Source organism: Chiloscyllium plagiosum, unplaced genomic scaffold, assembly GCF_037043375.1.
Source record: "Chiloscyllium plagiosum isolate Xiang-an unplaced genomic scaffold, Cpla_swu_hap1 HiC_scaffold_16, whole genome shotgun sequence".
NCBI classification, from domain to species: Eukaryota; Metazoa; Chordata; class Chondrichthyes; order Orectolobiformes; family Hemiscylliidae; genus Chiloscyllium; species Chiloscyllium plagiosum.
The window spans coordinates 59,966,005-59,990,693 of NW_028270154.1; the positions used below are offsets into that span (position 1 = coordinate 59,966,005).

Below are 24,689 nucleotides of genomic sequence, written 5' to 3' on the forward strand. Positions count from 1 at the left end.
CAGTAAGAGGTAATTGTGAAAAGTTAACACATTGTTGCATTGTAACCATTTAAATTTCTGAATGTAGATCTCATTTTTCATTGATATGTCACAAAATTGACATTCATGTTTAAAAACAAATGCAAGGGAGCAATCCTGACATAGATACAACAGTGAACATCAGGACAAGGACAAAGTCAGAAATAGCTACGATGATCAAAAACACACCTTCATTTGTTTTTCAGATTCATTACGAAGAGTAGTCACCTGGGTAAGATATCAGAGAAAAGCTACAAGCAAAACAATCGTACCACAGTAGGCCCTACAACCTTCAGAGGGGATACATACAGGAAGAAAAGTTGTAAAAAGAAATAAAACTTGGAAATTAAGCAACTACTTAAAAGTTGACTGATTGAGCTGCTTTTTCTTTTCAAAAATGTTACTTAGTAGATCGCTTTATAATAAGTTTTGAAGCACTATTTTACAGCAGGGGCATAACATGACAGAATATTCCATTGCAAACTTAATCTCATTCTTCAGGTCACACTAACAGTGCAACTTTGCCAAGATAAATCTAGTCATTGTTTCAAGAGGAATGTTTGCGGAAATGCAGATATTGTAAGTTTGAAATTAAATGTTAGAAAAAAAACTGCACAAAATTGTTCAAAATTTAATGCAATATGCATGACAGATTAGAGTGAAATACCATTCCATACAATTTTGACTTTTTCTAAGAACAACCTAAAAACATTTAAACTACAGCGCCTGAGGCTATCTACTAGCCCCTGAGGCATACTATCTACAATAGTCCATTCAACAATCAGGTAATCCTCTATGATTCGCAGCACAAAATGAACACTGGTTTATAAAAAGGTTAGAATAAAAATACTACACTTTGATCAACAAAGGTCACATAAAATTTCTCTACCTTATAGTTAAAGACAAAGAACATTTATCTTTCTTAGACCTGAGCAAATTAACATACTTGGTGACTTAATTAGTCCCATAAGTTGCACCAATATAATTAAGTTGTTTGGGGTGAGACTTTTTCATTTTTAATAAGAGTTCAACTTTCTGAAATATTAAATTCTAAAGCTAAATATTCAACCTGCACTTCGTTGATAATTTGTATACATCAATGTTAATAACTTGTGTCAATAAGACAGAAGTCACACCAGATTCTAAATCTAAATTCATTTCTCTCTCCACAGATACTGTCAGATCTGCTGAATTTCTCCAGCATTTTGTCTTTGTTTCAAAGATAGGCTAAGGGAATGGCTAAAGATCCAGAAAACAGAATATAATGTAGGAAAATGTGAAACTATTCATATTGGCAGGAACAATAAAAATATTTAAGCGGTGAGAGGTTGCAGAGCTCCAAAACGCCAATGGATCTGGGTGCCCTAGACAAGAATTGCAGAAAGGTCACTATGTAGGTCTAGTAATTAGTAATTATTAACAGAATGTTAATATCTAGTGTACAAATGTAAGTGGGGAGGTTACCAAGTATTATATGATTATTAGAGTAGAAATGATGTGCTAGGATATGGAGAAAAAAGCAGAAGAATGGCACAAAGTCATGATGTGCATTTGGACAGCCATTGCATACACAATATTCTGAATGGCCTACTTCTGCACCATAACATTTTTATGCTTCTGTTTCCGTTAGATATACAGGGCATTGGTGAGAATGGTGAGTACTATGTACAGATTGATCTCCTTATCCAAGGAAAGATGTAAATACAGCAGAAGCAATTCACAGAAGGCTTGCTAGACAAATACTTGAAATATGCAGGTAGTCTTATGAGGAAAGGTTTGGATAGGCAAGGTTTGCATCGTTGTTGTGGTTCTGTTTGCCAAGCTGGGAATTTGTGTTGCAGACGTTTCGTCCCCTGTCTAGGTGACATCCTCAGTGCTTGGGAGCCTCCTGTGAAGCGCTTCTGTGATCTTTCTGTGAACAGCAGGTTTGCATCTGCTGGTATTTTGAAGAGTAGGTGACTACTTGATTGAAACATGAGAGATCTTAAGGGATCTTGACAGTTAGGTTTTGGAAAAGATGTTTCCTCCTCTGGGAGGATGTAGAATTAGAAGTCAATGTTTAAAATTAACAGGTCGCACATTTAAGACAGATCTGCAAAAGAGGGACCCTCAAATAAAAAAAAGTGACCTGTTTGGGAATTGATGTACTTGTCCTGCCGGACTCTATAGTCCCTCCATGGTATCTACATTTATCCCTGATGAGTCCTCTGCAGCACTTTGCTGCATGTAATATTTCTTATATTGGTGTTATGTTGGTGTTTGTCAAGACTACGTGACACATTAATTCTCTTTCATGTTTCACTGGCATAAATTGCAGTTGGTATGACTAATGGTACAGAGTTAAAGTTTTATGGCTGTGTGCTGCCACTGGAAGAAAAATGCTGCACTGCCAATTCTTGTGTGGCTGTCAATTCCTACATGATCCGCCCTGGAGTTGTTGCAGCCTATTCAGGGAAGGTGGTTGGCATCCTCCATGATTTGTTGCCCAATGGTAAAGGATGGAACTTGTTTCCACCAGTTATCATTGTCCTGGTTTTCTCACAAGTGATGCATACACCAACCTCTGTTCAAAAGTGTAGTCACGTCTTGGTGTGCACATGATTCTTCATCCAGCATGGCAATGTTATCTACAAAATTCAGATCCACCAATGGGTGATATTGCTAGATGGAAGCGGTCATGGGTTTGGAAGGTGCTGTCTGTGATATTTGGTGAATTTCTACAGTGTATCTTGTAGATTGTACACACTGCTGCTACTGAGTGTCAGTGGTGGAGGGAGTGGATATTTGTGGATATAAGCTGAAAATGTGTTGCTGGAAAAGCGCAGCAGATCAGGCAGCATCCAGGGAACAGGAGAATCGACGTTTCGGGCATAAGCCCTTCTTCAGGAGGGCTGATGCCCGAAACGTCGATTCTCCTGTTCCCTGGATGCTGCCTGACCTGCTGCGCTTTTCCAGCAACACATTTTCAGCTCTGATCTCCAGCATCTGCAGACCTCACTCTCTCCCCATTTGTGGATATAATGCCAATCAAGTGGGCTGCTTTGTCCTGGATGGTATCAAGCCTGAATGCTGTTGGAGCTGCATCGATCCAAGCATGTGGAGTGTATTCGAAAGTCCTGACTTATGCCTTGTAGATGATGGACAGGATTTGGGAAGTCAGGAGATGAGTGACTTACTACTCTAGCTTCTAATCTGCTTTTGTAGCCACTGCATTTTTGTGGCAAATCCCAATGAGTCAATGGTCAATGGTAACCCCCAGAATGTAGATAGTGGGGGAGTTCAGTGAAGGTAACATCATTGAATGTCAAGGGATGATGGTTGAGATTCTCTCTTATTGGAGACAATCATTGCCTGACATTTGTGTGTTGTACAAACATTACTTGCCACTTGCCAGCCCAAGCCTGAATATTGTTCAGATCTTGTTGCATTTGAACATGGACTGCTTCAGTACCTGAGAAGCTGTGAGTGGTGCTGAACATTGTGCGCTCATCAGCAAACATCCTCACTACTGACCTTATGATGGAGGGAAGGTCATTGATGAAGCAGCTGAAGATTGTTGGACCTAGGACACCATCCTGAGGAAGTCCTGCAGATTTGTCCTGGAACTGAGGACAACCACAGCTATCTCATGTTCCAAGTATGACTCTAACCAGCAAAGAGTTTGCCCCAATACCCAATGATTCCCAGTTTTGTGAGGGCTCCTTGATGCCACACTAAGTTGAATGTAGCCTTGATATCAAGGGCAAAGATTCCTGAAGAAGGGCTTATGCCCGAAACGTCGATTCTCCTGTTCCTTGGATGCTGCCTGACCTGCTGCGCTTTTCCAGCAACACATTTTCAGCTTTGATATCAAGGGCTGTCACTCTCACCAGCCTTCAGGAATTCAGCACTTTTGTCCATGTTTGAATCAAGGCCGTAATGAGATTAGCAGCCAAGTGGGTCTGGCGGACCCAAACTGAACTCAATGATGAAGGAGCCCAGCACACAGTGCAAACGACAAGGTCGATGCATGCGCAACAATCTTCAGTCAGAAGTGTCTAGTGGATGATCCATCTTGGGCTCCTCCAGGGTCCCCAGTATCACAGATACCAGTCTCCAGCCAATTTGATTCACTCTATGTGATATCAAGAAATGGTTGGAGACACTGGATACTGCAAAGGCAATGGGACCTGATAACATTCCGGCAATAGTACTAAAGACGTGTGCTCCAGAATTTGCTGCTCCCCTAGCCAAGCTCTTCCAGTACAGTTACAACACTGCCCTACCAAACAATGTGGAAAATTGCCCACGTATGTCCTGTACACAAAATGCAGGACAAATCCAACCTGGCCAATTACTGTCCAATCAGTCTACTCTCCATCATCAGTAAAATGATGGGAGGGGTCAACAACAGTGCTATCAAGCAGCACCTGCTCAGCAACAACCTGCTCAGTGAAGCCCAGTTTGGTTTTTGCCAAGGTCACTTAGCTCCTGATGTCATTGCAGCCTTGTTTCAACCATGGACTAAAAAATCTGAATTCCTGAGGTGAGGTGAGAGTGACAGCACTGATTCAAACAGGCAGCTCACCACCAACTTCTCAAGGGCAAATAGGGATGGGATATCAATGCTGGCCAGCCAGCGACACCCATGTCCCACAAATGAATTTTTAAAAAAGTTATTGCTGAACAGGTGCTGCTTGATGACACTGTTAACGACGCCTTCCATCACTTTACTGATATGGACAGTAGACAGATGGGGCAGTTATTGGTTAGGTTGGATTTGTCCTGCTTTTTATGTGCAGCACATACCTGGGTAATTTTCTGCACTGTTCAGTAGTTGCCAGTGTTGTAACTGTACTGGAATAGACTGGCTAGAGGAATGGCAAGTTTTAAGTACTATTATCAGGGCCCATAGGCTTTGCAGCATCCAGTGTCTCCAGTCGTTTCTTGACATCAATGAAATAAAATGAATTGGCCGAGGACTGGTACCTGCAATGGTGGGGATCAATGCAGGAGGTTAACATAGATCATTCACTTGGCACTTCTGGCTAAAGGTTGCTGGCAATGCCTCAGCCTTATCGTTTGCATTGAGGATGGGGATATTCGTGGAGCCACCTCCTCTTCCAGTGAGTTGTTTAATTGTCCGTCGCCATTCGTGATTGGATGTGGTAGGACTTCAGAACTTAGATCTTATCAGTTGATTATGGGATTGCATAGCTCTGTGTATTATTTGCTGTTTGGCATGCACTTAGTCCTATTTGGTAGCTTCACCAGATTGACATTTTATTTTTAGGTATGACTGGTGCTACTCCTCTGATGCTCTCCTGCACTCTCCATTAAACCAGGGTTAATCCCCCTGGCTTGGTGGTAATGATCATGTGGGGAATATGCTGGTTGCAGATTATGCTGGAATACAACATTCCAAAGCATGAAGATCTTCTCAAAGTACGTGATGCCACCCTGGAAACTGGTTTGGCTTTCACTTGTTTGTCTAATTCTTCTTTCAATCTGTTGAGCAACACTATCCAACAAACTTTGTTGGCATTTCCAGCAGTATTACACATCTCCAATTGTTGCAGTAGCCAAGTTTCCTTTCTCAGGCAGCTTGACTTTACTACTTACCACCAGTAAACCAGGATGTTCTTTGCAGTTCAGACCTTGTTGAAATCTGCTGTGCTGTCTTCTTGCAATGTTTTAATAGATCTGCTTGGATTGAATTCACCTCAGAAGCTGAACATTAACCTGGAAGAAATTGCCATCAAGAACGTAAAGAACAAGACAACTGGGACCAAAGAGATACCAGCAGGGCTATACTTGGGCAATTTTCCATATTCAACAATGCCAGTGTTGTAAGTGTACTAGAACAGCTCAGTACAGCTAGTTCCGGAGCGTGCATCCTTAGCGCTAGTCAAGATTTTGTCAGGGTCTGTTTGCTGTTTTCAATGCCTCCAGCCATTTCTTACCATGACATGAAATGAATCAAATTGATTACAGATGGGCATCTACACTGCTACTAATCTCAAGAGGGTGAAGGTTAATCGGGCTACATGATACATTTTTGGGCACTTTTCATATTTACTGCTGTCTGTTTTTGCCTTTAGGCGAGTTGATGTTGCTGCGAATAATGACCTTCTCCCCATTGTGTCCTCCTTCACTTTCCCCTTCCGTGAACACCATTACTTCAAACGATAGTGGTAATCTGAAAACCCTCCAAACTTTTGTCTTGCCTGATCTGAAGTGTCTTAATTTTTCTTCTCTAATTAGTTCAAATATTTTGAACTTTCCTAACTTTCCATGATTTTCTCTGGCTACAGCTTCTTTGTATTAGGAACTTAATTGTGACCAAGTTTGGAATAAACTATGTTTTAAAGACTACTTGCTGAGGGTTTAAAAACATGGAACTCTAAAACGGATCTCTCCATTTCAGTTAGTCCATTAAAAAGATGGTTAAACAAACAACCCAAGGTATTTATAATAAAGATGCTATGACAAAGTCTTTGCAACTGTTTTTGTTAAAATGTTGTCCCCACATAGGCTGGTTGTATCAGACATTCATCAAATTAATGAAAATTAATGTTAAAAATCTTCTTCTAAAGTTCAACTATATACACAAGTTTCAATTAAGTAGAACAAAATGGAGAAAAAGTAAATATTTTGAACTGCAGGACTAAAAAAAAAACTTTCCTTTGAAGTTCACTGCCTCGTCAAAAAGTTATACAGCAATACAGGAATTAGGCATCAAAATTTTGGACATGATTGCAAACAAGAACAGGTATAGACTGAACTTTCTTTCCTTCACAAGGACACACACATTCTCCTTTACACCTTCCCTCTCGCCATGAAATTATTTTCTAGTTGCAATAACATTTTTAGTCATTCAAGTGATAGAGGCACTGCACACTTTGGTTACATGCTGCAAGTAATTAATGTTATGATCCTAGCTGACTGCAATTCTGGGCAAGCCAGATCCTAGAGTGAAACCAGGCCTGATAGAACACAAACTTTACTTCTGTAAAATAGTTACTGTAGTCACTGAACATATGCACACAAGTCTGCTAATGTATGCTGAATGAGAGAAAAAAGCTTATCACAGAAGAATTAAAAAGCTACATTTTGAAAGATTGTATAAAACAATAAAAACAATTCAACATCCTTTTCTCAACATTCTTTACAAACACTCAACCCCAATGAAGTATCACTCCTACACTAATACTTTAATTTCTTACTTAATAGGCATGGCTCCAAGCTCTCTCTTTCAGATGTTTCCCCACACTCAGATGTGATTCTTTCCATCTTTTCCAGAAACAAAAAAATATATAGGTTAACCCACTGACTTCTCATGTTGAACAAGAACAGATACTCTAGATTTTTCCCAACCTCTCTGAACTACTAAAACAAACCTGAGTTCTTTCCAACCTAAATTTAGCTTTCACAAACTAAAAACTGCCCTAATATCAATATTTTTTCCTAAAGGCAAAGTGCTAGTGTTCCCTGTTTCTCTGTTGATCATACATTTCAACTTTGTAAACATTTTAATCAATTACCTCCCCAGGTAGTTTGCGAGGCATTTAATCTAAGACACAGAGACATAGAGATGTACAGCACGGAAACAGACCCTTCGGTCCAACTCGTGTATGCCACCCAGATATCCTAACCTAATCTAACTCCTTCCTATTCATATATCCATCCAGGTGCCTTTTAAATGCTGTAATTCCACCATTTCCTCTGGAAGCTCATTCCATTCACGCACCACAATCTGTGTGAAAAAGTTGCCCCTTAGGTCTCTTTTATATCTTTCCCCGCTCACCCTAAACCTATACCCTCTCGTTCTGGACTTCCCCACCCCAGGGAAATGACCTTGTCTAGTTATCCTATCCATGCCCCTAATGATTTTATAAACCTCTAGAAGGTCACCCTCAGCCTCCGATGCTCCAGGGAAACCAGCCCCAGCCTATTCAGCCTCTCCCTGTAGCTCAAATTCTCCAACCCTGGAAACATCCTTGTAAATCTTTTCTGAACCCTTTCAAGTTTCACAACATCTTTCCAATAGGAAGGAGACCAGAACTGAATGCAATGTTCCAAAAGTGGCCTAACTAGTTTCCTGTACAGCCACAACATGACCTCCCAACTCCTATACTCAATGCTCTGACCAATAAAGGAAAGAATGAATACCAAAGGCCTACAAGTCACATGCTTTCTTGGACATGTTTGAACTCACTTTCACAAAGTTACTTTCTGAACTCTTTAAACCAATGTTCTATTTCCCTCAATTTTAGAATCCATTTAATATTTTAATTAATATTCTATTAGTCTTTATGCACTTTCTACAAAAATTAGGCACTTAACCTGATCATTTCCATTTACCTGACATTCTCAGGTAAAACAAAAACATTTACTCCACTAAAATGGTTGAAAAAAGCCTATTACATTTTCAGAGCATACTTCAGGAAATAAGAGTTTGTGTGCTTTTTTTTGAAAAAGATATTGTGTTTGCATATTGGGTCGGTGGTAAAGGGAAAGGAGCAGTGAATGTGTGTTTGGATCAAGAGGGATGTAAAGGAGAGCAACCATGAAACAGAATGCATTCGTTTCAGCGATAGTACATTTCAAGGTAAGTAAGAATATGCATAAAGATGCATATTGTTGGAGTATGCATATGTGGTGAGAAGGAAGCTTTGTAAAATTTAAATCCATTCAGATATTATTATATAAGGGTATAAACCAATTGTTGAAAAACATACACGTTAACAAATATACAAACTATGCAGGGCTTATGAGAACAACTTAAGATAAGACTTCACAAAGGCACAATTTGAAATAATCAATTTATAATCAGCTGCAAGATTTAAAATATCTCTTTTAATCGGCTTAATATCAAGTATACTCCAGATGGTTAACACAACCTCGGGCCATGCAGGCATCAAGCAATCATCCCATTCATGATTTAAAATTAGATTATACTTTAAATTGCCAATAAAAGGAGCAAGTGGTGATTGGAACAGCTGCTAGAATAAGCCTTCAGTGATTCACCACTCCTGAAGTGTTCAGAGATAAAAGAAATAGGTAAAACTACACTGAAGTTTTAAAGTATGACCCCTGCTGTTGTAAAACTGCTAATTCCTCAGATTAATGCAGTAATTCTACAGAAAATCCATGATGAATGTTAGAAAATGTTTACCCATGTATACACTGCCTATCACAATTCTTCTAACACTATATATGTGGGACAGCTAAGATGTATATTATTATGTATCATATTTAGTCTGTGTGGAATGTTTAAAAACATTCATGGGATACAGGTGTCATTTATTTACCATCTTGCGTTCTCCTCGAGAAGGTGATGGTGATCTGCTTTCTTCAACTGCTGCAGTTCACGTGGTATAGCTAGACCCACAATGCTGTTAAGGAGGAAGTTCAAGTGACCCTGAAAAAACAGCGATATGTTCCAAATCAGGAAAAGAATGATTTGGAGGGGAATTTGCGGGTGGTGGTGGTCCCATATATCTGCTGCCCTTACCCTTCACGACACATGTAGTTGTGAATTTGGAAGGTGCTGACTAAGTAGTAGCGGTGAATTTCCGCACTTCATTTTGTAGATGGCAGATACTGCTGTTACTGTGCATTGGTGGTGGAGGGAGTGAATGTTAGTGTATGTGGTATCAATCAAGTGGGCTAATTTTACCCTGGATGATCAAAAGTTTTTCAGTGTTGTTGGGGTTGCACTCACCCAGGAAAATGGGAGTATTCCTTGTAGATGGTAGACAGGCTTTGGAGAATTAGGAGGTGAGTTACTCACTGCAGGATTTCTTCTCTGTGACTTGCTCTTATAGCCATTGTTTTATAGGGTAAGTCCAGTCAGTTTCTGGTCAATAGTAACCTCCAGAATGTTTATAGTGGTGAATTCAGTGGTGGTAACATCATTCCGGTCAAGAAATGATGGTGAGATCCTTTCTTGTTGGAGATGTTCTTTGCCTGGCATACGTGTTGTGAATGTTATCGGTTCGAGCCTGAATAAAGCATTTGGGCAGGGGCTGCTTCAGTATGAGGTCTCGCAAATGGTGATGTGTCATCATCAGAAAACATCCCTACTTCAGAAATGACGACGGAGGGAAGGTTATTAATGAATCCGCTGGAAATGGCTGGGCCAAGGAGACTACCGCGAGGAATTCCTGCAGAGATATCCTGGAACTGAGACGGCTGACGTCCAACCACAACAATCCTTTGCATCAAGTATGACTCTAACCAGCCTTGATTCACACTTATTTCAACGTTGGCATTCCACACAGCAAGCAGAATTCCTGTCAGTGATTCCTTCCTGCCACTGAATTAACTGGCAATGCTTTTTTAAATTTTAAAGTTAAAAATCATACAACACCAGGTTATAGTCCAACAGGTTTATTTGAGGGTATTAGCTTTTGGAGCACTGCTCCTTCGACAAATAAGACGCAGAATTTATAAGTAAAAGATCAAGTGTCATACAACTGATGCAATGTCTTAGATATACCTAGATGGCTGTGTATTAAAAACGATGACTTCTCAGCTCAGATAATACATCAAAGGTGTGAGGTTAGAGTCTGTCTATATTTCAACCTGGAGTCAGACTTGTTTTATTTTCAAAGTAGGAATTTATAAAATGTCACATTGACTGACTGCCTAAATATTGTGTTCTTTTTGAACAAAATAGAACGTATCTGCAAATACAAATTCACCCATTAGACATATGCGTGTGTGCATAACGAAATTTATGCCTGCGAGAGAGAGAGACACACACAGAGAAGTGGGAGTGTGTGTGTGTCTGTATGAGAGGGAGACTGCGCCAGTGTGTTTGTGTGTGGGTGAGTGAGAATGTATAGTGTAGTGGGGTCACCAGTAGTGTCACATGAATCCAGGATCCCGGTTGAGTCCGTCCTCATGGGTACCGAATTTGGCTATGAGTCTCTGTGCTGTTGTGTATTTCAAAGCCCATCTTGGACAAAGTTCACCCAAGACCGAATGTCCTTGACCAAGAAGTGTTCCCCCACTGGGAGGGGCATCCCTGTCAGGCGATTATAATGCAGTGTCTATTCATCAGTTGTTGTGGCGTCTGCAAGAATTCACCAATATTGCAGGCATACTTGTCTGCAGGGTATGAGATAGACAACATTGGCCATGTCACACAAGTACCTGCCGCGCATGTGGTGGGTGGTATCCCCATGTGTAATGGTAGCATCCATGTTGACATTCTGATATATTTTGCAGTGGTTGCCATGAGAGGATTGTATAGTGTTATGGTCAATGTTGCCTTGAAGGCTAGGTAGTTTGCTGTGAACAATGATCTGTTTAAGATTTGGTAGTTGTTTAAAGGTGAGAAATGGAGACATAGGGAAGAACCAGGAACATTCATCATCAATAATGCATTGCAGCTGTGAAGAACATGGTGTAGTATCTCCGCTCCCGGGAAGTACTAGACGACAAAGGGTACCCTCTTGGTTATGTCCTGTGTCTGTCTCCTGAGGTCGTCATAATGGTTTTTCGCTGTGGCACGTTGGAACTGACAATTAGTGAGTTCAGCATTGTATCCCATTCTTATGAGGGCTTCTTTCAGCACCTTCAAGTATCCATTTTTTTGCTCCTCATCTAAAGAGATTCTGTGTGTGTGTGTGACTTGTACGTAGGGGATGGCTGTTTTAATGTGTTTCGGGTGGAAGCAACAGAAGTGCAGCATCATGAGCTTATCTGTGGGCTTGTGGTACAGTGAGGTACTGAGGTGTCTGTCCTTGATGGAGATGCATGTGTCCAAGAACTTCCCCCTCCCTCTCTCTCTCACGCACACACACAGGCACACTTTCCACCTCCCTCTCTCACTCTCACACTTTTCCCCTCCCTCTCTCTCACACACACAAACACATTTGCACCTCCCTAACTCACACACGCACACACTGGCACACTTTCCCCCACCCACTCTCTCAAACACACGCAGGCACACTTTCCCACTCCCTCTCTCAGACACACACAGGCACACACACAGAGACAGGCACACTTTCCCCCTCCCTCTCTCTCACACACACACTGGCACACTTTCCCCCTCCCTCTCTCCTACACACACACTGGCACACTTTTCCCCTCCCTCTCTCCCACACACACACTGACACACTTTCCCCCTCCCTCTCTCTCTCACACACTGGCACACTTTCCCCCTCCCTCTCTCTCACACACATTCCCCCTCCCTCTCTCTCTCACACACACACACACACACACACACACATTCCCCCTTGCTCTCTCACACACACATTCCACTCCCTCTCTCACACACACATTCCACTCCCTCTCTCACACAGACACATTCCCCCTCCCTCTCTCACACAGACACATTCCCCCTCCCTCTCTCTCTCACACACACATTCCCCCTCCCTCTCTCTCTCACACACACACATTCCCCCTCCCCCTCTCTCTCACACACACACATTCCCCCTCCCCCTCTCTCACACACACACATTCCCCCTCCCCCTCTCTCTCACACACACACATTCCCCCTCCCCCCCTCTCTCTCACACACATTCCCCCTCCCCCTCTCTCTCTCACACACATTCCCCCTCCCCCTCTCTCTCTCACACACAATCCCCCTCCCCCTCTCTCTCTCACACACATTCCCCCTCTCTCTCTCACACACATTCCCCCTCCCCCTCTCACACACATTCCCTCTCCCCCTCTCTCACACACACACATTCCCCCTCCCAATCTCGCTCTCACACACATTCCCCCTCCCCCTCTCTCACACACACATTCCCCCTCTCTCTCACACACATTCCCCCTCCCCCTCTCTCTCACACACATTCCCCCTCCCCCTCTCTCTCACACACATTCCCCCTCCCCCTCTCTCTCACACACATTCCCCCTCCCCCTCTCTCTCACACACATTCCCCCTCCCCCTCTCTCTCACACACACACATTCCCCCTCCACCTCTCTCACACACACACATTCCCCCTCCACCTCTCTCTCACACACACACACATTCCCCCTCCCTCTCTCTCTCACACACATTGCCCCTACCCCTCACACACACACACATTCCCCCTCCCCCTCGCACACACATTCCCCCTCCCCCTCACACACACATTCCCCCTCCCCCTCACACACACACATTCCCCCTCCCCCTCACACACACACATTCCCCCTCCCCCTCACACACACACATTCCCCCTCCCCCTCACACACACACATTCCCCCTCCCCCTCACACACACACATTCCCCCTCCCCCTCACACACACATTCCCCCTGCCCCTCTCTCTCTCACACACATTCCCCCTCCCTCTCTCTCTCTCACACACACATTCCCCCTCCCTCTCTCTCTCACACACACACATTCCCCCTGCCCCTCACACTCACACACACACATTCCCCCTGCCCCTCACACACACACACACATTCCCCCTGCCCCTCTCTCTCTCACACACACATTCCCCCACCCTCTCTCTCTCTCACACACACACATTCCCCCTCCCTCTCTCTCACACACACACATTCCCCCTCCCTCTCTCTCTCACACACACATTCCCCTACCTCGCCCTCTCACACACACCCATTCCCCCTCCCTCGCCCTCTCACACACACCCATTCCCCCTCCCTCTCTCTCTCTCACACACACACATTCCCCCTCCCTCTCTCTCTCTCAGACACACACATTCCCCCTGCCCCTCACACACACACATTCCCCCTGCCCCTCTCTCTCACACACATTCCCCCTGCCCCTCTCTCTCACACACACACATTCCCCCTCCCTCTCTCTCTCTCACACACACATTCCCCCTCCCTCTCTCTCTCTCACACACACATTCCCCCTCCCTCTCTCTCTCTCACACACACATTCCCCCTCCCTCTCTCTCTCTCACACACACATTCCCCCTCCCTCTCTCTCTCTCACACACACACATTCCCCCTGCCCCTCACACACACACACATTCCCCCTGCCCCTCACACACACACATTCCCCCTGCCCCTCTCTCTCACACACACACATTCCCCCTCCCTCTCTCTCTCTCACACACACACATTCCCCCTCCCTCTCTCTCACACACACACACATTCCCCCTCCCTCTCTCTCACACACACACATACCCCTCCCTCTCTCTCTCACACACACATTCCCCTCCCTCGCCCTCTCACACACACCCATTCCCCCTCCCTCTCTCTCTCACACACACATTCCCCCTCCCTCCCTCTCTCTCTCTCACACACACACATTCCCCCTCCCTCTCTCTCACACACACACATTCCCCCTCCCTCTCTCTCACACACACACATTCCCCCTCCCTCTCTCTCACACACACACATTCCCCCTCCCTCTCTCTCACACACACACATTCCCCCTCCCTCTCTCTCACACACACACATTCCCCCTCCCTCTCTCTCACACACACACATTCCCCCTCCCTCTCTCTCACACACACACATTCCCCCTCCCTCTCTCTCACACACACACATTCCCCCTCCCTCTCTCTCACACACACACATTCCCACCTCACACGCACACATTCCCCCCCACACACACACACACTCTCCCCCCCTCACACACACACACTCTCCCCCCCTCACACACACACACTCCCCCCCCCTCACATACACACACTCTCTCCCCCCCTCACACACACACACTCCCCCCCCCTCACACACACACACACTCCCCCCCTCACACACACACACACACTCCCCCCTCACACACACACTCCCCCCCTCACACACACACTCCCCCCCTCACACACACACACTCCCCCCCTCACGCACACACACTCCCCCCCTCACGCACACACACTCCCCCCCTCACGCACACACACTCCCCCCCTCACGCACACACACTCCCCCCCACACGCACACACACTCCCCCCCCACACACACACCCCCCCCACACACACACACCCCCCCCACACACACACACCCCCCCCACACACACACACTCCCCCCCACACACACACACCCCCCCAACACACACACCCCCCCAACACACACACACTCCCCCCCACACACACACACTCCCCCCCACACACACACACTCCCCCCCCACACACACACACTCCCCCCCCACACACACACACTCCCCCCCTCACACACACTCCCCCCCTCACACACACACACTCCCCCCCTCACACACACACACTCCCCCCCTCACACACACACACTCCCCCCCTCACACACACACACTCCCCCCCTCACACACACACATTCCCCCTCCCTCTCTCTCACACACACACATTCCCCCTCCCTCTCTCTCACACACACACATTCCCCCTCCCTCTCTCTCTCTCACACAAAATCCCCCTCCCTCTCTCTCTCACACACATTCCCACCTCACACGCACACATTCCCCACCACACACACACACAGTCTCCCCCCCCACACACACACACACACTCTCCCCCCCTCACATACACACACTCTCTCCCCCCCTCACACACACACACACTCCCCCCCCCCTCACACACACTCCCCCCCTCACACACACACACTCCCCCCCTCACACACACACACTCCCCCCCCACACACACACACACACACTCCCCCCCCTCACACACACACACACACTCCCCCCCCTCACACACACACACTCCCCCCCCTCACACACACACACTCCCCCCCCTCACACACACACACACACACTCCCCCCCCTCACACACACACACACACACTCCCCCCCACTCACACACACACACAATCCCCCCTCACACACACACACACACACACTCCCCCCTCACACACACACACTCCCCCCTCACACACACACACACACACACTCCCCCCTCACACACACACACTCCCCCCTCACACACACACACACTCCCCCCCTCACACACACACACTCCCCCCCTCACACACACACACTCCCCCCCTCACACACACACACTCCCCCCCTCCACACACACACACTCCCCCCCTCCACACACACACTCCCCCCCTCACACACACACACTCCCCCCCCTCACACACACACACACACACACTCCCCCCCCTCACACACACACACACACACTCCCCCCCCTCACACACACACACTCCCCCCCCTCACACACACACACTCCCCCCCCTCACACACACACACACACACTCCCCCCCCTCACACACACACACACACACTCCCCCCCACTCACACACACACACAATCCCCCCTCACACACACACACACACACACACTCCCCCCTCACACACACACACTCCCCCCTCACACACACACACACACACTCCCCCCTCACACACACACACTCCCCCCTCACACACACACACACTCCCCCCCTCACACACACACACTCCCCCCCTCACACACACACACTCCCCCCCTCACACACACACACTCCCCCACCTCTCACACACACACACCCCCACCTCTCACACACACACACCCCCACCTCTCACACACACACACCCCCACCTCTCACACACACACACCCCCACCTCTCACACACACACACCCCCACCTCTCACACACACACACTCCCCCCCCCCCACACACACACACCCCCACCTCTCACACACACACACTCCCCCCCCCCACACACACTCCCCCCCTCACACACTCCCCCCCTCACACACACTCCCCCCCTCACACTCCCCCCTCACACACTCCCCCCCTCACACACACACTCCCCCCCTCCACACACACACACTCCCCCCCTCACACACACACACTCCCCCCCCTCACACACACACACACACACTCCCCCCCCTCACACACACTCCCCCCCTCACACACACACACACACTCCGCCCCCTCACACACACACACACACTCCCCCCCTCACACACACACACACTCCGCCCCCTCCCACACACACACACTCCGACCCCTCCCACACACACACACTCCGCCCCCTCCACACACACACACACTCCGCCCCCTCCACACACACACACTCCGCCCCCTCCACACACACACACACTCCCCCCCCACACACACACACACTCCCCCCCCCACACACACACACTCCCCCCCCCACACACACACACTCCCCCCCCCACACACACACACACTCCCCCCCCACACACACACACACTCCCCCCCCCACACACACACACTCCCCCCCCACACACACACTCCCCCCCCACACACACACACTCCCCCCCCACACACACACACTCCCCCCCCACACACACACACTCCCCCCCCACACACACACACACTCCCCCCCTCACACACACACTCCCCCCCCCACCACACACACACACCCCCTCACACACACACACTCCCCCCCCTCACACACACACTCCCCCCCCCTCACACACACACACTCCCCCCCCTCACACACACACACTCCCCCCCCCTCACACACACACACACTCCCCCCCTCACACACACACACACTCCCCCCCTCACACACACACACACTCCCCCCCTCACACACACACACACTCCCCCCCTCACACACACACACACTCCCCCCCTCACACACACTCCCCCCCTCACACACACTCCCCCCCTCACACACACACACACTCCCCCCTCACACACACACACACACTCCCCCCTCACACACACACACTCCCCCCCCTCACACACACACTCCCCCCCTCACACACACACACACACTCCCCCCCTCACACACACACACACACTCCCCCCCTCACACACACACACTCCCCCCCTCACACACACACACTCCACCCCTCACACACACACACTCCCCCCCTCACACACACACACTCCCCCCCCCCTCACACACACACACACTCCCCCCCTCACACACACACACACTCCCCCCTCACACACACACACACTCCCCCCCTCACACACACACACTCCCCCCCTCACACACACACACTCCCCCCTCACACACACACTCCCCCCTCTCACACACACTCCCTCCTCACACACACAGACCCCCCTCACACACACACACTCCCCCCCGTCACACACACACACTCCCCCCCTCACACACACACACTCCCCCCCTCACACACACACACTCCCCCCCCCACACACACACACTCCCCCCCCTACACACACACACACTCCCCCCCTCACACACACACACTCCCCCCCTCACACACACACATTCCCCCTCCCTCTCTCTCACACACACACATTCCCCCTCCCTCTCTCTCACACACACACATTCCCCCTCCCTCTCTCTCTCTCACACAAAATCCCCCTCCCTCTCTCTCTCACACACATTCCCACCTCACACGCACACATTCCCCACCACACACACACACAGTCTCCCCCCCCACACACACACACACTCTCCCCCCCTCACATACACACACTCTCTCCCCCCCTCACACACACACACACTCCCCCCCCCCCCTCACACACACTCCCCCCCTCACACACACACACTCCCCCCCTCACACACACACACTCCCCCCCCTCACACACACACACTCCCCCTCCCACACACACACACTCCCCCCCCACACACACACACTCCCCCCCCACACACACACACACACTCCCCCCCCTCACACACACACACACACACTCCCCCCCCCCTCACACACACACACACACACTCCCCCCCCTCACACACACACACACACACTCCCCCCCACTCACACACACACACACTCCCCCCTCACACACACACACACTCCCCCCTCACACACACACACACTCCCCCCTCACACACACACACTCCCCCCTCACACACACACACACACACTCCCCCCTCACACACACACACTCCCCCCTCACACACACACACTCCCCCCTCACACACACACACTCCCCCCTCACACACACACACTCCCCCCTCACACACACACACACCCCCCTCACACACACACACACTCCCCCCCTCACACACACACACACTCCCCCCCCTCACACACACACACTCCCCCCCTCACACACACACACACTCCCCCCTCACACACACACTCCCCCCCTCACACACACTCCCCCCCTCACACACACTCCCCCCCTCACACACACACACACTTCCCCCCTCACACACACACACACTCCCCCCTCACACACACACACTCCACCCTCACACACACACAAACTCCCCCCCTCACACACACACTCCGCCCCTCACACACACACACTCCGCCCCTCACACACACACTCCGCCCCTCACACACACACTCCGCCCCTCACACACACACTCCGCCCCTCACACACACACTCCGCCCCTCACACACACACTCCGCCCCTCACACACACTCCCCCCTCTCACACACACACACACACTTCCCCCCTCACACACACACACACACACCCCCTCACACACACACACTCCGGCCCTCACACACACACACCGCCCCTCACACACACACACTCCGCCCCTCACACACACACACTCCGCCCCTCACACACACACTCCGCCCCCTCACACACACACTCCGCCCCCTCACACACACACTCCGCCCCCTCACACACACACTCCGCCCCCTCACACACACACTCCGCCCCCTCACACACACACTCCGCCCCCTCACACACAGACACTCCCCCCCCTCACACACACACTCCCCCCTCTCACACACACACTCCCCCCTCTCACACACACACTCCCCCCTCTCACACACACACTCCCCCCTCTCACACACACACTCCCCCCTCTCACACACACACTCCCCCCCTCACACACACACTCCCCCCTCACACACACACTCCCCCCTCACACACACACACTCCCCCCCTCACACACACACACACACACACACACTCCCCCCTCACACACACACTCCCCCCCTCACACACACACTCCCCCCCTCACACACACACTCCCCCCCCCACACACACACTCCCCCCCTCACACACACACTCCCCCCCTCACACACACACTCCCCCCCTCACACACACACTCCCCCCCTCACACACACACTCCCCCCCCTCACACACACACTCCCCCCCCTCACACACACACTCCCCCCTCACACACACGCACTCCCCCCTCACACACACACACTCCCCCCTCACACACACACACTCCCCCCTCACACACACACACTCCCCCCTCACACACACACACACACACACTCCCCCCTCACACACACACACACACACTCCCCCCCTCACACCCACACACACTCCCCCCCACACACACACACTCCCCCCCCACACACACTCCCCCCCCACACACACACTCCCCCCCACACACACACTCCCCCCCACACACACACTCCCCCCCCACACACACACACTCCCCCCCACACACACACACTCCCCCCCTCACACACACACTCCCCCCCCTCACACACACTCCCCCCCCTCACACACACACACTCCCCCCCTCACACACACACACACTCCCCCCCTCACACACACACACACTCCCCCCTCACACACACTCCCCCCCTCACACACACACACTCCCCCCCTCACACACACACTCCCCCCTCACACACACACTCCCCCCTCACACAGACACTCCCCCCTCACACACACACACACTCCCCCCTCACACACACACACACACACCCTCACACACCCCCCCTCACACACACACACTCCGCCCCTCACACACACACTCCGCCCCTCACACACACACTCTCCCCCCCTCACACACACACTCTCCCCCCCTCACACACACACACTCCCCCCCCTCACACACACACACTCCCCCCCTCACACACACACACTCCCCCCCTCACACACACACTCCCCCCCCTCACACACACACACACTCCCCCCCTCACACACACACACTCCCCCCCTCACACACACACACTCCCCCCCTCACACACACACACTCCCCCCCTCACACACACACACTCCCCCCCTCACACACACACTCCCCCCCCCACACACACACCCCCCCTCACACACACACTCACCCCCCCTCACACACACACACTCCCCCCCCTCACACACACACTCCCCCCCCCCACACACACACTCCCCCCCCCCTCACACACACACTCCCCCCCCCCTCACACACACACTCCCCCCCCCTCACACACACACACTCCCCCCCCCCTCACACACACTCCCCCCCCCCTCCCCTCACACACACACACACTCACCCCCGTCACACACACACACTCCCCCCCGTCACACACACACACTCCCCCCCCTCACACACACACTCCCCCCCCGTCACACACACACACTCCCCCCCTCACACACACACACTCCCCCCCTCACACACACACACTCCCCCCCTCACACACACACACTCCCCCCCTCACACACACACACTCCCCCCCTCACACACACACTCCCCCCATTCCCCCACCCTCTCTCTCTCTCACACACACACATTCCCCCTCCCTCTCTCTCACACACACACATTCCCCCTCCCTCTCTCTCACACACACACATTCCCCCTCCCTCTCTCTCTCTCACACAAAATCCCCCTCCCTCTCTCTCTCACACACATTCCCACCTCACACGCACACATTCCCCACCACACACACACACACTCACCCCCCCTCACACACACACACTCCCCCCCCTCACACACACACTCCCCCCCCCTCACACACACACTCCCCCCCCCTCACACACACACTCCCCCCCCCTCACACACACACTCCCCCCCCCTCACACACACACACTCCCCCCCCCACACACACACTCGCCCTCCCCCCCCCCTCACACACACACACTCCCCCCCTCACACACACGACACTCCCCCCCCCACACACACACTCCCCCCCCACACACACACTCCCCCCCCTCACACACACACTCCCCCCCCATCACACACACACTCCCCCCCCGTCACACACACACACTCCCCCCCTCACACACACACACTCCCCCCCTCACACACACACACTCCCCCCCTCACACACACACACACTCCCCCCTCACACACACACACACTCCCCCCTCACACACACACACACTCCCCCCTCACACACACACACACTCCCCCCTCACACACACACACTCCCCCCTCACACACACACACACTCCCCCCTCACACACACACACACTCCCCCCTCACACACACACACACTCCCCCCCCTCACACACACACACACACTCCCCCCCCTCACACACACACACACACTCCCCCCCCTCACACACACACACACACACTCCCCCCCACTCACACACACACACACTCCCCCCTCACACACACACACACACACACTCCCCCCTCACACACACACACTCCCCCCCTCACACACACACACTCCCCCCTCACACACACACACTCCCCCCTCACACACACACACACACACTCCCCCCTCACACACACACACTCCCCCCTCACACACACACACTCCCCCCTCACACACACACACACTCCCCCCCTCACACACACACACACTCCCCCCCTCACACACACACACACTCCCCCCCTCACACACACACACTCCCCCCCTCACACACACACACTCCCCCCCTCACACACACTCCCCCCCTCACACACACTCCCCCCCTCACACACACACACTCCCCCACCTCTCACACACACACACTCCCCCCCCCCCCCACACACACTCCCCCCCTCACACACTCCCCCCCTCACACACACTCCCCCCCTCACACACACACACTCCCCCCCCTCACACACACACACACACACTCCCCCCCTCACACACACTCCCCCCTCACACACACACACACACTCCGCCCCCTCACACACACACACACATCCCCCCCCTCACACACACACACTCCGCCCCCTCCCACACACACACACTCCGACCCCTCCCACACACACACACTCCGCCCCCTCCACACACACACACTCCGCCCCCTCCACACACACACTCCCCCCCTCACACACACACACTCCCCCCCTCACACACACACACTCCCCCCCCTCACACACACACACACACACTCCCCCCCTCACACACACTCCCCCCTCACACACACACACACACTCCGCCCCCTCACACACACACACACACTCCCCCCCTCACACACACACACTCCGCCCCCTCCCACACACACACACTCCGACCCCTCCCACACACACACACTCCGCCCCCTCCACACACACACACTCCGCCCCCTCCACACACACACACTCCGCCCCCTCCACACACACACACTCCGCCCCCTCCACACACACACACACTCCCCCCCCACACACACCCCCCCCCCCCCACACACACACACTCCCCCCCCCACACACACACCCCCCCCCCCCACACACACACACTCCCCCCCCACACACACACACTCCCCCCCCTCACACACACACACTCCCCCCCCCTCACACACACACACACTCCCCCCCTCACACACACACACACTCCCCCCTCACACACACACACTCCCCCCCTCACACACACACACTCCCCCCCTCACACACACACTCCCCCCCCCACACACACACTCCCCCCCCCACACACACACCCCCCCTCACACACACACACTCCCCCCCCCTCACACACACACTCCCCCCCCCCACACACACACACTCCCCCCCTCACACACACACACTCCCCCCCTCACACACACACACTCCCCCCCCCCTCACACACACTCCCCCCCCCTCACACACACTCGCCCCCCCCCCTCACACACACACTCCCCCCCCCCCCTCACACACACACACACTCCGCCCCTCACACACACACACTCCCCCCTCACACACACACACTCCCCCCCTCACACACACACCCCACCCCCCTCACACAGACACTCCCCCCCCCCCCCCACACACACACTCCCCCCCCCTCACACACACACTCCCCCCCGTCACACACACACACTCCACCCCTCACACACACACACTCCACCCCTCACACACACACACTCCACCCCTCACACACACACACTCCCCCCCTCACACACACACACTCCCCCCCTCACACACACACACACACTCCCCCCTCACACACACACACACTCCCCCCTCACACACACACACACACTCCCACCTCACACACACACACACTCCCCCCTCACACACACACACTCCCCCCTCACACACACACACTCCCCCCTCCTCACACACACACTCCCCCCTCCTCACACACACACTCCCCCCTCCTCACACACACACTCCCCCCCTCACACACACACACTCCCCCCTCACACACACACACACACTCCCCCCCCTCACACACACACACACACTCCCCCCTCACACACACACACTCCCCCCCACACACACACACTCCCCCCTCACACACACACACTCCCCCCCTCACACACACACTCCCCCCCCTCACACACACACACACACTCCCCCCTCACACACACACACTCCCCCCCTCACACACACACACTCCCCCCCCTCACACACACACACTCCCCCCCCTCACACACACACACTCCCCCCCCTCACACACACACACTCCCCCCCTCACACACACACACTCCCCCCCTCACACACACACACTCCCCCCCCTCACACACACACACTCCCCCCCTCACACACACACACTCCCCCCCTCACACACACACTCCCCCCCCTCACACACACACACACACACACTCCCCCCCCCTCAGACACACACACACTCGCCCCCGTCACACACACACACTCCCCCCCTCACACACACACACTCCCCCCCCCCTCACACACACACACACTCGCCCCCGTCACACACACACACACTCGCCCCCGTCACACACACACACTCCCCCCCCCTCACACACACACACTCCCCCCCCTCACACACACACACTCCCCCCCCTCACACACACACACCTCCCCCACCTCACACACACACACTCCCCCCCCCTCACACACACACACACTCCCCCCCCCCTCACACACACACACTCCCCCCCCCCTCACACACACACACTCCCCCCCCTCACACACACACACTCCCCCCCCTCACACACACACTCCCCCCCCT

General features: G+C 52.0%; 1 protein-coding gene across 3 annotated transcripts in view; it reads right to left on the reverse strand.

Moving 5' to 3' along the window:
- The window catches only part of LOC122556735 (uncharacterized protein KIAA0232-like), a 75,157-nt gene that overhangs the window by 38,171 nt on the left and 12,297 nt on the right, over positions 1–24,689 (reverse strand). The window contains exon 3 of one of the 3 annotated variants that reach the window (XM_087995441.1): positions 5,620–5,739. The exons of the other annotated variants lie outside the window; for them this stretch is intronic. The gene's annotated coding sequence lies outside the window, so the exon portion shown is untranslated. The remainder of the gene's footprint in view (positions 1–5,619; positions 5,740–24,689) is intronic. 3 annotated transcript variants of the gene reach the window in all.